Source organism: Herpailurus yagouaroundi, unplaced genomic scaffold, assembly GCF_014898765.1.
Source record: "Herpailurus yagouaroundi ecotype Mexico unplaced genomic scaffold, PumYag 185, whole genome shotgun sequence".
Lineage (NCBI taxonomy): Eukaryota > Metazoa > Chordata > Mammalia > Carnivora > Felidae > Herpailurus > Herpailurus yagouaroundi.
The window spans coordinates 8559240-8573290 of record NW_024412416.1 but is presented as its reverse complement, the minus strand read 5'-3'; the positions used below and the strand labels follow the sequence as shown (position 1 = coordinate 8573290).

At 37.8% G+C, this 14051-nt stretch overlaps 1 protein-coding gene and 1 pseudogene across 1 annotated transcript in view; one reads left to right on the top strand and one right to left on the bottom strand.

Annotated features, from left to right (window-relative positions):
- The window catches only part of AGBL1 (AGBL carboxypeptidase 1), an 858541-nt gene that overhangs the window by 803354 nt on the left and 41136 nt on the right, over window positions 1-14051 (top strand). The window lies entirely within an intron of this gene.
- Window positions 3945-4058, bottom strand: LOC121042641 (uncharacterized; annotated as a pseudogene).

Sequence of the window (14051 nt, the reverse complement as noted above, 5' to 3'; positions counted from 1 at the left end):
CCATTCCCCACTCCCCTCCTCTCTGGCAGCCATATATTTCTTCTGTGTATTTTTTTGTTTCTGCTTTTTGTTTGTTTATTCCTTTTTTTTTTTTTTTTTTGAATTTAGATTCCACACAGTAGTCAAATTATTTGGAGTCTGTCTTTGTCTGACTTGTTTCACTTAGAATAATACCCTCTAAGTCCATTCATGTTGTAATGAAAGGCAAGATCTCATTCTTTTTTATGGCTGAATAATATTCAATTGCATATACATATATGCCACATATTCTTTATCCATTAGTCTATGAATGGACACTTGGATTGCTGCCATATCTTGGTGATTATAAATAATACTGCAGTAAACATAGAGGTAAATATATCTTTTCAAATTAGTATGTTTGTTTTCTTTGGGTAAATACCCAGTAGTGGAACCTACTTTTTAAAAATTTTTTAATTTAAAATTTAATTTAACTTTAATTAATTTAAATTTTCTTTTAATTAAAAAAAATTTTTAATTAAAAAAAATTTTAAGGAAGCACCATACTGTTTTCCACAGAGACTGTACAAATTTACATTCCCACCAACAGTGCACAAGGGTTCCTTTTTCTCCACATCCTTACCAACACCTACCTATTTCTTCTCTTTTTGATACTATCCATTCTGAGAGGTGTGAGGTGATACCTCATAGTGGTTTTAATTTGCATTTCCCTGAGGATTAGTGATATTGAGCTAATAGACATGAAAATGTCTATTAGCCATCGGCATGTCTTATTTGGAAAAATGTCTATTGAAGTCCTATTCTCACTATTAATCAGATTATTTGTTTTGTACATGTGTGTTGGATTAAGTTCTTTATATATTTTGGCTTAACCTCTTATTAGGTATATTATTTGCAAATATCCTCTCCCATTTTGTAGTTTGCCTTTTCGTTTGTTGATGGTTTCCTTTGCTGTGGCAAAGCTTTTTATTTTGGTGTAGTCCCAATAGTTTATTTTGCTTTTGTTTCCCTTGTCTGAGGAGACATATCTAAAAAATGTTGCTGAGACCAATGTCAAAGAGATTACTGCCTATGCTTTCTTCAAGGAGCTGTATGATTTCAGGTCTTATATTTAGGTTTCCATGCATTTTGAGTTTATTTTTGAAAATGGTATAAGAAAGTGCTTCAGTTTCATTCTTTTGCATGGAGCTGGCCAGTTTTCCCAGCACCATTTTTTGAAGACTGTCTTTTCCCCATTATACATTCTTTTATCATATATTCTTAGCTCCTTTGTCATAGATAAAGCCAACTGCTTTTAAATGTTAGTCACATCTACAAAACACCCTTATAGCAAACATTCACCCTAATGTTTGACTAAACAACTGATCACCATTATCTAGCCAAGTCAACACTTAAAATTAACCATCACATATGTCAGAGATGAATTACTATTTAGCAATCATAAGTAATGAATTATAAAAGACATCCTCTTTCTCCACATCCTTGCCAACATCTGTTGTTGCCTGACTTGTTAATGTTAGCCATTCTGACAGGTGTAAGGTGGTATCTTATTGTGGTTTTGATTTGTATTTCCCTGATGATGAGTGATATTGAGCATTTCTTCATGTGTTGGTTGGCCATCTGAATGTCTTCTTTGGAGAAGTGTCTATTCATGTCTTTTGCCCATTTCTTCACTGGATTATTTGTTTTTTGGGTGTTGACTTTGATAAGTTCTTTGTAGGTTTTGGATACTAACCCTTTATCTGATATGTTATTTGCAAATATCTTCTCCCATTCTGTCGGTTGCCTTTTAGTTTTGCTGATTGTTTCCTTCACAGTGCAGAAGCTTTTTATTTTGATGAGGTCCCAGTAGTTCAGTTTTGCTTTTGTTTCCCTTGCCTCCAGAGACGTGTTGAGTAAGAAGTTGGTGCGGGCAAGATCAAAGAGGTTTTGCCTGCTTTCTCCTTGAGGATTTTGATGGCTTTCTGTCTTACATTGAGGTCTTTCATCCATTTTGAGTTTATTTTTGTGTATGGTGTAAGAAAGTGGTCCAGTTTCATTCTTCTGCATGTCGCTGTCCAGTTTCCCCAGCACCACTTGCTGAAGAGACTGTCTTTATTCCATTAGATATTTGCAAGCTGGTGCAGCCACTCTGGAAAACAGTATGGAGGTTCCTCAAAAAAACTAAAAATAGAACTACCCTACGGCCTGGCAATTGCACTACTAGGCATTTATCCAAGGGATACAGGTGTGCTGTTTTGAAGGGACACATGCACCCCCATGTTTATAGCACCACTATCAACAATAGCCAAAGTATGGAAAGAGTCCAAATGTCCATCGATGGATGAATGAAGAAAATGTGGTGTGTACATACAATGGAGTATTACTTGGCAATCAAAAAGAATGAAATCTTGCCACCTGCAACTACGTGGATGGAACTGGAGGGTATTATGCTAAGTGAAATTAGTCAGTCAGAGAAAGACAAAAATCATATGACTTCACTCATATGAGGACTTTAAGAGACAAAACAGATGAACATAAGGGAAGGGAAACAAAAATAATATAAAAACAGGGAGGGGGACAAAACAGAAGAGACTCATAAATATGGAGAACAAACTGAGGGTTGCTGGAGGGATTGTGGGAAGGGGGGTGGGCTAAATGAGTAAGGGGCACTAAGGAATCTACTCCTGAAATCATTGCTTCACTATAGGCTAACTAATTTGGATGTAAATTAAAAAAAATAAAAAAATAAAGTTAAAAAAATAAGTAATGAACTACATTTTCAAAGAGCAATATAATGGTATCTCAAAAATATTAGTAAAGTAAATAAGAAACTGAATGGGATGACTATGTAAGTACAACACATGCAATTTACTACACACACACACACACACATATATGTATACACACACACACACACACACACATACATAAAACAGAGTAGCATAGATTGTTCAAAATGTAGTGGACATCTAGGTGGGAGTGTGCAAAGGTGATGAAGCACAAAAAGAAAAAAAAATACATGAAACACTAGAGGTGCCTTGCATGATCTGAATGTAAGAGCATCCATTCATTAGGGACTGAGGAGTATGATTAACTCAGTTCTGTGCACGTGAGATAGAGAATCAAGTGTAATATCTTAATTGAACACAATTAAACTATTTTTAAAGTTCATATTGAATATTCTATGGCACTTTGAGATTAAAGGACATTTACTGAAGCTGGGAAGCGTACCTACTAGAATCCTACAGAAAATGTCTCTCTTTAAGATGGATGTCAACCATCACCTCTGTCATCACATGGTCATGAGGGACACAGCACTAACACAGAACAAGAAAATAAATACAACATATGATGTTGGAAGAAAGTTAAAAACACCTCATTATTCTCAGGTGATAGATGAATGTCTACAAAGAAAATTTAGGGAAATCTACACAAAAATATTTAGATGGACTAGAAAATTTCAGCAAGGTTATTGAAGGTTTTTTTTAAGTAATCTCTACGCCCAAAGTGGGTCTTGAACTCATAACCTTGAGATCAAGAGCCACATGCTCCACAGACTGAGCCAGCCAGGTGCTATTAATATGTGATATATTATAAAATACCAATATATAAAATTAATAACATGCCTATATAGCAGTAGCAAACAACACATAATTTCTAAAATTGCAGCAAAAGGAAATCAGGTGTTAATCCTGTAATATATCTAACAAAAATATAAATGATCTTTCAGAGTAAAAATATAAATTTTAATTAAAGGACCTTTAAAGAGACCAAAAAAAGCATAGATCTATACTGTACTAAAAAGGAAGAATCAATATAATAAAACTGTCAATTGTGGTTATAGTAATCGATTAGCTAAACACAAACTGATTAAAATCTGAAAAGGGTTTTTCTTGAGAAACGAATTCTAAAATCCATAAAAATGAATTAAAAAAAAACACATCCAGTGTACTTCTGGGGGAAAAACAAAAGGTTAAGAGGCAGTGGGGTAGGTGATACTTAAATTTTCAAGTAAATATGATGACAAATCTCTCAACTTATTAAACAGATAAGAACAGATACTACACTTGATCTTAGCCAAAAGGCCGAGAAGCGATTAAATCTCTCAACTTATGTAGTCACTTCAGAGTTTCTTAACATTAGTACTACTGGCATTTGGACCAGATCGTTCCTTGTTGTGAGGAACTGCTCTGTGCATTGCAGGATGTTTAGTAGCATCCTTGGCTTCTACTTCCGCAGTTGTGACAATCAAACGTGTCTGCAGACTTTGCCGCATGTCCCCTTCTGGGAAAATTGCCCTGATTGAGCACCACTGCGTTAAAATAATTAAAATCATTCGATATCGGCATTGGTGTAGACAGACAGACTCATTACAGAGAGGAAAGAAACAAGAATCAGATGTACATGGGGATCTGGCATAGATAGAAGTGCTATTACAAATTCAAGGGGAAAGCTTCAACAGAGGATTCTCTGATAATTAGCTACTTATGGAAACTGATAAGTCAAATAGATGTCTTATATCATACAAAAAAAATAAATCTCTGATTAATTAAAGAACTAAGTGTGAAGATCTGAATGCAAAATTAAAGCAGTATCCAACCTTTTACTAGCATTTTCATTTGTATCAATCAGTCCTAGAACAACTTCACACATATATTCAAGGAGAGATTTCAGATACTTATTTTGCCCCAGTTTGTACGAGCAAAAACATGCATTGGGAACAATTTTACTATCTCTCATTAAGATAAATACACTTTATTTTTAATTTAATGGAATACTATGTATCTGTTTAAATGAATTAGCTAGATCTAAAACTATCAGCAATTTTGGAGTAAACCTCCAAAAAAAAGAGTAATACCAAGAGAAAAAAGCAAATTGTAAACTGATACTTACAGTAAGATATCATATATTTAAAATGTGAAAACAATAAAACACTATAGAATAGTATATATTTTATGGTAGCCTACAAATATATTAATAGATGGAACACCAGGAGGAAAAAAAATTATCTTTCTGAGAAGCAGGGGAGGACAGACAGAGGGATGATGTGGGATTTTAATTACAGATTTAAATAAATCTGTAATTAGAAAATGTTCTGAAGGAAAAGTGGCACGATTTTAATATTTGTTAACGTTTGATCATCAAACATAAAACTGTGTTATATACAGATGATAGATAGATAGCTATTTCTATGTGTGGAAAGTGTGTTCATAATAAAAATATAAGGCATTCTTGGTTGCCTGTACCATGGATTAGAGATATTGTTAGTGTCTAGAGACAAAATTAAATCTACCTACAAATATAAAAAATGCAATTTAGATGAGTGGTTGACAGGCCAAAGGGGACTTCCAAGGCAAACTTTCTTTTGCATCCCTCTCCTGTAAAAGTGTCCCTGCACGAGATACAGGGTGCTTCCGAGTTTTCTTAGCAAAGGCTCCACGTTCCTGCATGAGGGCCAACTGAACACAGGGATGTTCTCTTTCCTGCTCGGGAGGTGATCAAAACATACACTTTAAAACCTTCTTCTGTTTTGCATTGTGACTTTGCAGCAGGCTTTCCACTTTTATTCAAATGAATTTTAATGCATGACAACATGAATTCAAATTTTTCTATATTACAGGTAGCTAACTGATGAATCAACGTGATTTTTCTTCCCTGTTTATTAATGAGCCCTCTCTTTCTTCTTCTCCCCTCTTTACTCTTTACTTCTTTTTCTCACCTCAACACATTCATCTCTGTTCTCATTTGCTTGAATGTCCTTTCACTGGGCTTATCTTTGTCTTCCAAAGCCAAAATGATGCACATTATTCTTATCGGGCTCTCTCCTTACTTTTCCATTTCCAGCACAGATTTGGCCTAACCAGTGGATCATTGATTAGATGTTTACACAGGACACTGGATCTTTATTGCCCCCATTCATTTGTCTTATTCAAGGGAAATAAGATTAGATCTACTTTAAGTATGTCATTTCTAAAGATATGTAAAAACTTTTAAAGTTTGGGGGAAATACAGAGTGGATAATGTTTCAAAATATGGTTGTTGTTGTTTTTAATAATTTAATAGTAGGCCTCCTACCTCTTTAACCTTTCTATGTTGAATTGAAAGCAAGCAAAGCAAAAGTACAGGATATGATTTATCTTGCTCTCCACGAAGAAGTCTGACTCAAAATACCTTCTCTGGAAAGAGAGACAGGCATAGGACTGGAGCAGACGTTTCCCCCTTGAGTTTTTATTTAGGCTCCTCTTCCAAATCTGACATGCACTCAAGGCTTTGCCACTCTAATTACCATTAAGTTCTCTTTCCTTTTATCACTCACACACTCAGACCTATAAACTCCAGGCAATCCCATATCAGTGACAAGTGTGAATTATCTGATTGAGATGAACTACATTCACCACTTTCTTTGCAGATGAGAGGTGCTTTATTTCCATCAGGTGCAGATCAGGTTGGAATTTGGTTTGACACAAGAGGTGGTCATTGTCATGACCCCTGGGAGAGTACCCACCCAGAGTTTGAGTCCCCTTTTACTCTCTCAGAAGCAAAAAGAAGTCAAAGAGAGTCCACCCTGCAGCTCTACTATAGGCGTCCTGAAAAATCAGTCAGTGTGAAGGCAAAGCTATCACCATGGTGACCAAAGTGGTCCCAATCCAGCTTTCCAGGAGACTGCAGAGGGCTGTAACCAGAAGGACCTGATGCCAGCCAGATAGCGGAATGGCCAGAAAGCCTGAAAGTCAGGAAAAACCATCGTTTGCTTCATTTTCCCCCTTAAAACGCTAAACAAACCTCCGGTGTTGTGTCAAGAGAGTCCTTATTTGCAGTCATATGATGTTACTATTTTCTATTACAAATTGCAAATTCAATTCCCAAATTCAATTATCCTGGAGACAGCCAACCAGTAAGCTTAGCAGTGTTTGAAAAGAAGAACAAGTAGTACACAGGTTTATAAACACATATAGAAATACAAAACTGTTCACATATAAGCTCCAATAAAACTGAAAATGGACAGCTGATAAATCCAGACTGGGGTAGAAATGGAGCAAGGGAGTTTTGGTGGTCAGACCTAAGACAGAATCTGGATTTGTGTGTTTTCTGGAACAGTATTCCAAAATGATCCTCCATGAGGGACACTCTATTTCTTTAATTTTTAAAATGATTTTTTTTTTTTTTTTTGAGAGAGAGAGAGAAAGACAGATTGTGAGCAGGGGAGGGGCGAGAGAGAGAGAGAGGGAGACACAGAATCCAAAGCAGGCTCCAGGCTCCGAGCCGTCAGCACAGAGCCTGATGCGGGGTTCAAATTCATGAACCGGGAAATCATGACCTGAGCCGAAGTTGGATGCCTAACCCATGAGCCACCCAGGCGCCCATGTTTTTTTTAATGGCCAGTGAAGCTTGGGAAACTGCATAATTCAACTTCTCCTAGAGATTCATAAAAGGTATTAAACATATTTAAGAGTCCAAACATCCTTAAAGAAATCTCGTCTTACTTTATTTAACATTCCCCCAATTTGTTTAACCATAACACGTTTTTTTTCTTAAGAAGCCTTTTTGGCAGTTCTCAGAGCTTTGAGAAACAATGATGCAGTGTAAATAGGTTTCAAGTTATGGAAGGCATCCTTTAAAGGTAAGACTCACATTCTAAGATTTTTTATTTTTTTATTTATTTTTTTTTCAACGTTTATTTATTTTTGGGACAGAGAGAGACAGAACATGAACGGGGGAGGCGCAGAGAGAGAGGGAGACACAGAATCGGAAACAGGCTCCAGGCTCTGAGCCATCAGCCCAGAGCCTGACGCGGGGCTCGAACTCACGGACCGCGAGATCGTGACCTGGCTGAAGTCGGACGCTTAACCGACTGCGCCAGCTTATTTTTTCTCATGAAAAGCCACAGAGTTTTACAAGACATGTTTTGAGGCAAGACCTATTTAGGTCTTTGCTATTCGAAGTGTGGTTCCTGGAACAGCAACGTTGGCATCACCACGGAACCTGTTAGAAATGCAGAACTCTGGTTCTGCTCCAGAACTATGGAACCAGAATCTTGCATCATCTCTAAGAAGCCCCAGGTTACTCTACTGCACAGGAAGTGTGAGGAGGCGTATTTTAGGAGACTCACACTTTTTTTAACTTTGAAAACTTTTTTAAGTTTATTTTTGAGAAACACAGTGATAGCATGAGCAGGGGAGGGACAGAGAGAGGGAGGGAGAGAGAGAATCCCAAGCAGGCCCTGCACCATCAGCACAGAGCCTGATGTGGGCCTAGAACCCACAAAACCATGACATCACGACCTGAGCAGGAGCCAAGAGTCAGATGCTTAACCAACTGAGCCACCCAGGCACCCCAGCAGATTCTCAGACTTTCTAAAGTATATGGATTTCATGCCTCTCTGTAAGCAAGCTGGGAAATACAGACGAGAATTATATAATTAAGGTTAATGGCGTTTGTCTTTTAAAATTTGAACATTGAAAAAATTTTAAGAGAGTAAAAGTTATATTAAAATATAATGTAAACCTTAGGGGTGCCTGGATGTCTCAGTCGGTTGGGTGTCCAACTTCGGCTCAGGTCATGATCTCACGGTTCGTGAGTTTGAGCCCCTCACTGGATTCTGTGCTGACAGCTCGGAGCCTGGAGCCTGTTTCGTATTCTGTGTCTCCTTTCTCTGCACCTCCCCCACTCATGCTCTGTCTCTCTCTGTCTCTCTGTCTGTCTCAAGTAAATAAACATTTAAAAAATTAATATATATATATATATACACACGTACATACACACACACACACACACACACACATATATATATATATACATACATATAATTTAAACCTTGAAGAGGTGACCAGTTTAAATAAATGCATATCAGCATTGGGTCTGGATCCAAATAACTCGATCAACATGTATGATTAAATCAAGATAATGGCAGAATACACAAAACCAGAACAAAGCTACAACTCCCATCTGACTGGGACTTAGATTTGTTTTTTTAACATTTATTTATTATTGAGAGGCAGAGAGATGCAGAGCATGAGCAGGGGAGGGGTAGAGAGAGGGGGAGACACAGAATCTGAAGTAGGCTCCAGGCTCTGAGCTGTCAGCACAGAGCCTGACGCGGGGCTCGAACTCACAAACTGTGAGATCATGACCTGAGCCAAAGACGGTTGCCCAACCAACTGAGCCACCCAGGCGCCCTTTGACTGGGACTTAGAACAATTTTCTTGTGAGAAGGGAAAAGCATTTGGTCACACACATACACTGCAGTTATATTGACACATTATACGCAGAATCCTCATTCCATTTTCCAAAAGGGGCAACTGTAAGGCTTAGAAATATTCTTATTATTTGAAAATATCTGTGCTAACATTTGTGCATTACTCACTTACTGGTTTATGAATTCATTTCACAAGTATTTTCACTGGATTTAACACTATCCTGAGATCAGTAAGACATAAAATTTCCCATGAGAGGGTGCATAATCTTGTTTATTAGATGGATTATAATTAATCCACCAGGTTGAAAGCATGCACATTGCAAGGTTACGACAAAGAGTTCTATAAATAAAAAAAAAACGTACATGACAGATGTTAGGTACATATGAGAGTGTGTTGAAGGATCTGGAAAAATCCCCATGTCATTATTTATCTGTGTCTTCTCATATCACTCAGAGGTAGTAGAGAATTAGTGTAGTATATAGGTAGAGGGTGGAGTAAGATTCTCTTTCTTCCAAGTCTCTGTGCTAGTCTTTTTTGACTTCCTGCCTTCCTTATTGAACTACTGTTCAATGGTTTTTCTGAACAATGGTTCTTTGAAGACAGTAGCTTCCCAGTGGATGCTTGATTCTTTTCAGCACTACCTAGTATCAAGCTGATCTCAGAGTTCATACATGTAAAGCTCAGGATAAGAGATCTTGGAGAAAGAATTATGAGTGATTCAAACGTAAAACATTAGCATAATTTAAGAAGGGAAGCCAGCTTTGCATGCAATTAAGCTAATGAAATATGTGAGCCAGGAAATATACTGTGTGTTCATGTGCATGCCTGTGTGTGTGTGTGTGTGTGTGTCTGTGTGTGTGTGTCCCAGATTCTGGTTTAGTGGCTGCTCCCTGTACTGAAAGTAACCAAAATATAAGGAGAGGATAATTTAATAAAGTCTAACTGGTGATATCTGTGCTCATTAAGATAGCTATTCTTATTTATAAAGATAAGAATGATATGATCATATTTGTTAGGATTTAGAAAAAGATAAGAGGTAAGTCTATCAAGAATGGCCCAGGGGTGCCTGGGTGGCTCAGTCAGTTAAGTGTCTGACTCTTGATCTTGGCTCGGATCATGATCTTATGGTTGGTGGGTAGGCTATGCACTGTCATTTGGGAGCCTGCTTGGGATTCCCTCTCCCCCTCTCTCTTTTCCCCTCCCCTGCTCACACACTCTCCTCTCAGAATAAATAAACTTTATCTCTCTTTCTGTCTCTCTCTCTCTGTCTCTCTCTCTGCCTCTCTGTCTCTCTCTGTGTGTGTCTCTGTGTGTGTGTCTCTCTCTCTCTGTCTCTCTCTGTCTCTCCTCTCTCTCTCTCTCTCTCTCTCTCTCTCTCTCTATATATATATATATATATATATATATATATATATATAAAAGAATGGCCTAAACTGGGGCACCTGACTGGCTCAGTTGGTAGGGCATGCAACTCTTGAACTCAGGGTTGTAAGTTCAAGCTCCACGTTGGGTATAGAGATTACTTAAAAATAAAATCTTAAAAAACAAAACAAAACAAAACAAAAAGAATGGGCCCAAATATGCAGAAACTGGTGTCAGGAACAGAGAAGAGACTATGTCAATAACTCCACTGAGAGGTGATAAGGATATGAAACAAGGAATGTTCTATGGAGATAAAGTAGCAGGGGGGATATGAAGCACAATATTTAAGAACGCTGGAAGTGAATGGCATCACAGACAGTGAATAACCCCCTCTGGAGCAGAAGTACAGGGAAGTGTTTATAAATATCAGGTGTCTATCACAGTGTATAGGAGAAATTTCTTAAGACTTTTGGGAATAGAGAGCAAACTATTTTGTCACATTCATTTTAAGAACTTGACATGACTTACATGTTGGAAAGAATTTACTTCTGGAAAACTAAGAGACACTCTGATATAACCCAAAGAAAAGGAGAAAGGAGACCAATTGTTTTTGCCTTCTTGAACTAAGCTGAAGTTCATGATAGAGAAGTACAAGTGTTCTCAGTTTTACTTGTACATGTTGCAGTTTATTTTGCTGGAAGAGGAAGGAAATCGACAGTCTGTCCAGCGAGGAACAAAGATTAAACTTTGGTATAAAAAATGTCGGCATTCTATCTCCATAGAACCACAACACCAGTGATAGGATAGAAGGAAGGGGAAAACAAGGAAGATAAAAGGAATAGAAAGGACGAGGAAAAAGACAAGAGAGAAAGGAGGAGGAGAAGGGGGAATAGGAAGAAATGAGAGGGTCCTGTTGTCTGTGAAGCCAGCCCAAGAAACCATAATAGAACTTTCTTTCTTTAAAGAACAAACATACTGTCTCTTGCCTCTCAGCCTCCTCTTTTTGCTGTCTGTGCTTTGTAACAGCCTCCCATTCTTCATCTCTTTGAACACTGGAAGCCCCCTGACTACTCCCTTCCTATAAGACACCAAAGATCAAATTAAAATTGCTGTTTCTTTGGAGCCCAGCAATTGAGCCTTATGCTGGAAATATAGAGCCATTTGAGTTTGGCTGAACAGGTCTTGAAAGAAATGAGGGAAGGCTCTTCATCTAAGAAAATCCATCCTGATTCCCTTGGTATATTGGACCTCATCTGGTATGGACCTAGTTCTTCTAATGGGACCCACCATTGGGAGCCTATGAATACCAACATGAGGACAACTGCTCTTCCATACAAGGTGTCAGCATTAATAATGAAAAGATTTTTTTTATGCAACTTGTTTACAAGATCACCTGCAACCAAGTGAAAGCGTTATAATGGGAGAAGTCATACTCGTGAAAGTTGACATAAATGCTAAATCCTGACTCACATTATTCCACTGACCCAGGCGTGTGGATGAGGGCTGTGCTTTTTAACTGAATGGTCAAAAGCAGAAGATATTGACTGACTCCATGAGAAAGAAAAAAAGAAAAAAAGAGAAATTTCTCGTATCCCAGCACCTTTACTAGGAAAGTAAAATGTATGATCTTTCCTTTTACTGCCTAATTTAAATTACTTGGGTAATTACTTGGCCAACTGAACTAACTGATCATGATAGTTTTCCATTCACCCTGGATACTACCTTAGAATCTTTCTTAACACCGTATGTAATAAAGCCACTGTTGGTAGATAATTATTACTCTCTAAACCCTACTTACCAACTCTGTCATAAATTATTTATCTGACAAGAGAAGGAGAAAGAAGTTTCATAGTTATAAGAATTGGCATCCTTGAAACAGGCTGAGTTGGCCCAACCTGTGACAAAGAGGTAAAGTTCTGGCAGCTTCTATGAGGTGGTGACATCTTTCGGTGTAGCTCCATACCAAGATTCAGACTTCATCTGGGTTTAGTCCACAGTGGACTCTAAGTCCACTGTATTATACCATATGGATATAATTGCCAAGGCTACCATCACTCTGTGGACACATCAAACTTTTGGCTGCATGCCATTAAATGTTTGAATTATAAAACTCATTTGTGATCATCACACATTTGGTATATTTATCTGCCTCCCCTTTCCCTGTGGGGAAAGAATGCACTGATCATCCTAATGTGAATATTCTGTTTCACAAAAGCTAGATTTCTCACATGTATTCTATATGAATATATTGCAATTCTTATTCTTTGCATTCCCTTAAAACTTAGTTTTGCATAGCCCTACATGTAATTTCCCCAATTCTTTGCTTTTTAAAAAAATTTTTTTCCTGACAATGATAGATCCGGTGTCTCAATAAACTCCATCCAAAACCGATTTTCGGGACCAGCCAACTCTGTTCCTTTCATTATAATCTAGAAATAAGCAGTATGTATGCCTGAATGGTTAAGGGCAAAAAATTTGTATTAGACATATTAGATTTTGCAACTGTCTGGCTATGTGACCTTTAGTGAACTTCAAAATCTTTCTATGGCTCACTTTTGGTGCTTGTGAGATAGTAATAAGAGCGTATTAACGATGCTGTAAGCTTTAGTAAGATCAAACGAAATGATAAAGGGATGTGCTCAGCAGTCCCATTAGTTAGCACTCAGTATGTATTAGCTATTGTCATTATTCCTTCTTTATAACTCCAATGGCATTAAGTTGCCACATGGAAAACACAGTGGCATGAGAGCAGCATTAGGTCCATAATGATTTTATGCCCATGATACCTAAACTTACTTTTGTGACTTAATCTAACTATTGTTAGTTACTCTACCATTAATAGCTGAAGCTTCTTGATGGTGCGAAATCTATTTTACATATAATTACTTAAAAGGCCATTTTAGCTACAGTAGCAATTTCATCTGACTTCATGCCATTTCTAAGTCACTCAGTGTCAGAAAGCCTACCTACTCTTTAGGGAACTGGTTCCTCCCAAGATTCCCCATGTCAGGTTGTCCTGGTACCATCAGGAAAGATCACAGATTGGGCATCAATCATCCAAAGGCATTTATCAGTCACCCAAAAGAGCATAATGCTTTGCTAACTATGGTGTGCACAGTGAATTCTACAGACATAGCCCCAGAATCTAGTACCTTGTCTTAAACAAAGCACTTCTTCAGGGAGAAGGAGAGAGTGTCTTTGTGTAGAATGAGAAGGGGTGTATCTTGGTGAAAAGAGTGTTCCCTGCAATATCAAGAAAGACTCCACTGGGTTCATCCTTTAGCAGTTCACTTTCCAACTCTGAATCTGTTTATTTCCTCTTTTTAATGTTTATTTATTTTGAGAGAGCGAGGAAGTGGGGGATAGGCAGACACAGAGAGAGAGAGAGAGAGGGAGAGAGAGAGAGAGAAAGAGAGAGAGAAAATCCCAAGTAGGCTCTGCATGGTCAGCGCAGAGCCTGACAAGGGGCTTAAACTCGCCAATCATGAGGTCATGACCTGAGCTGAAATCAAGAGTTAGATGCTCAACCAC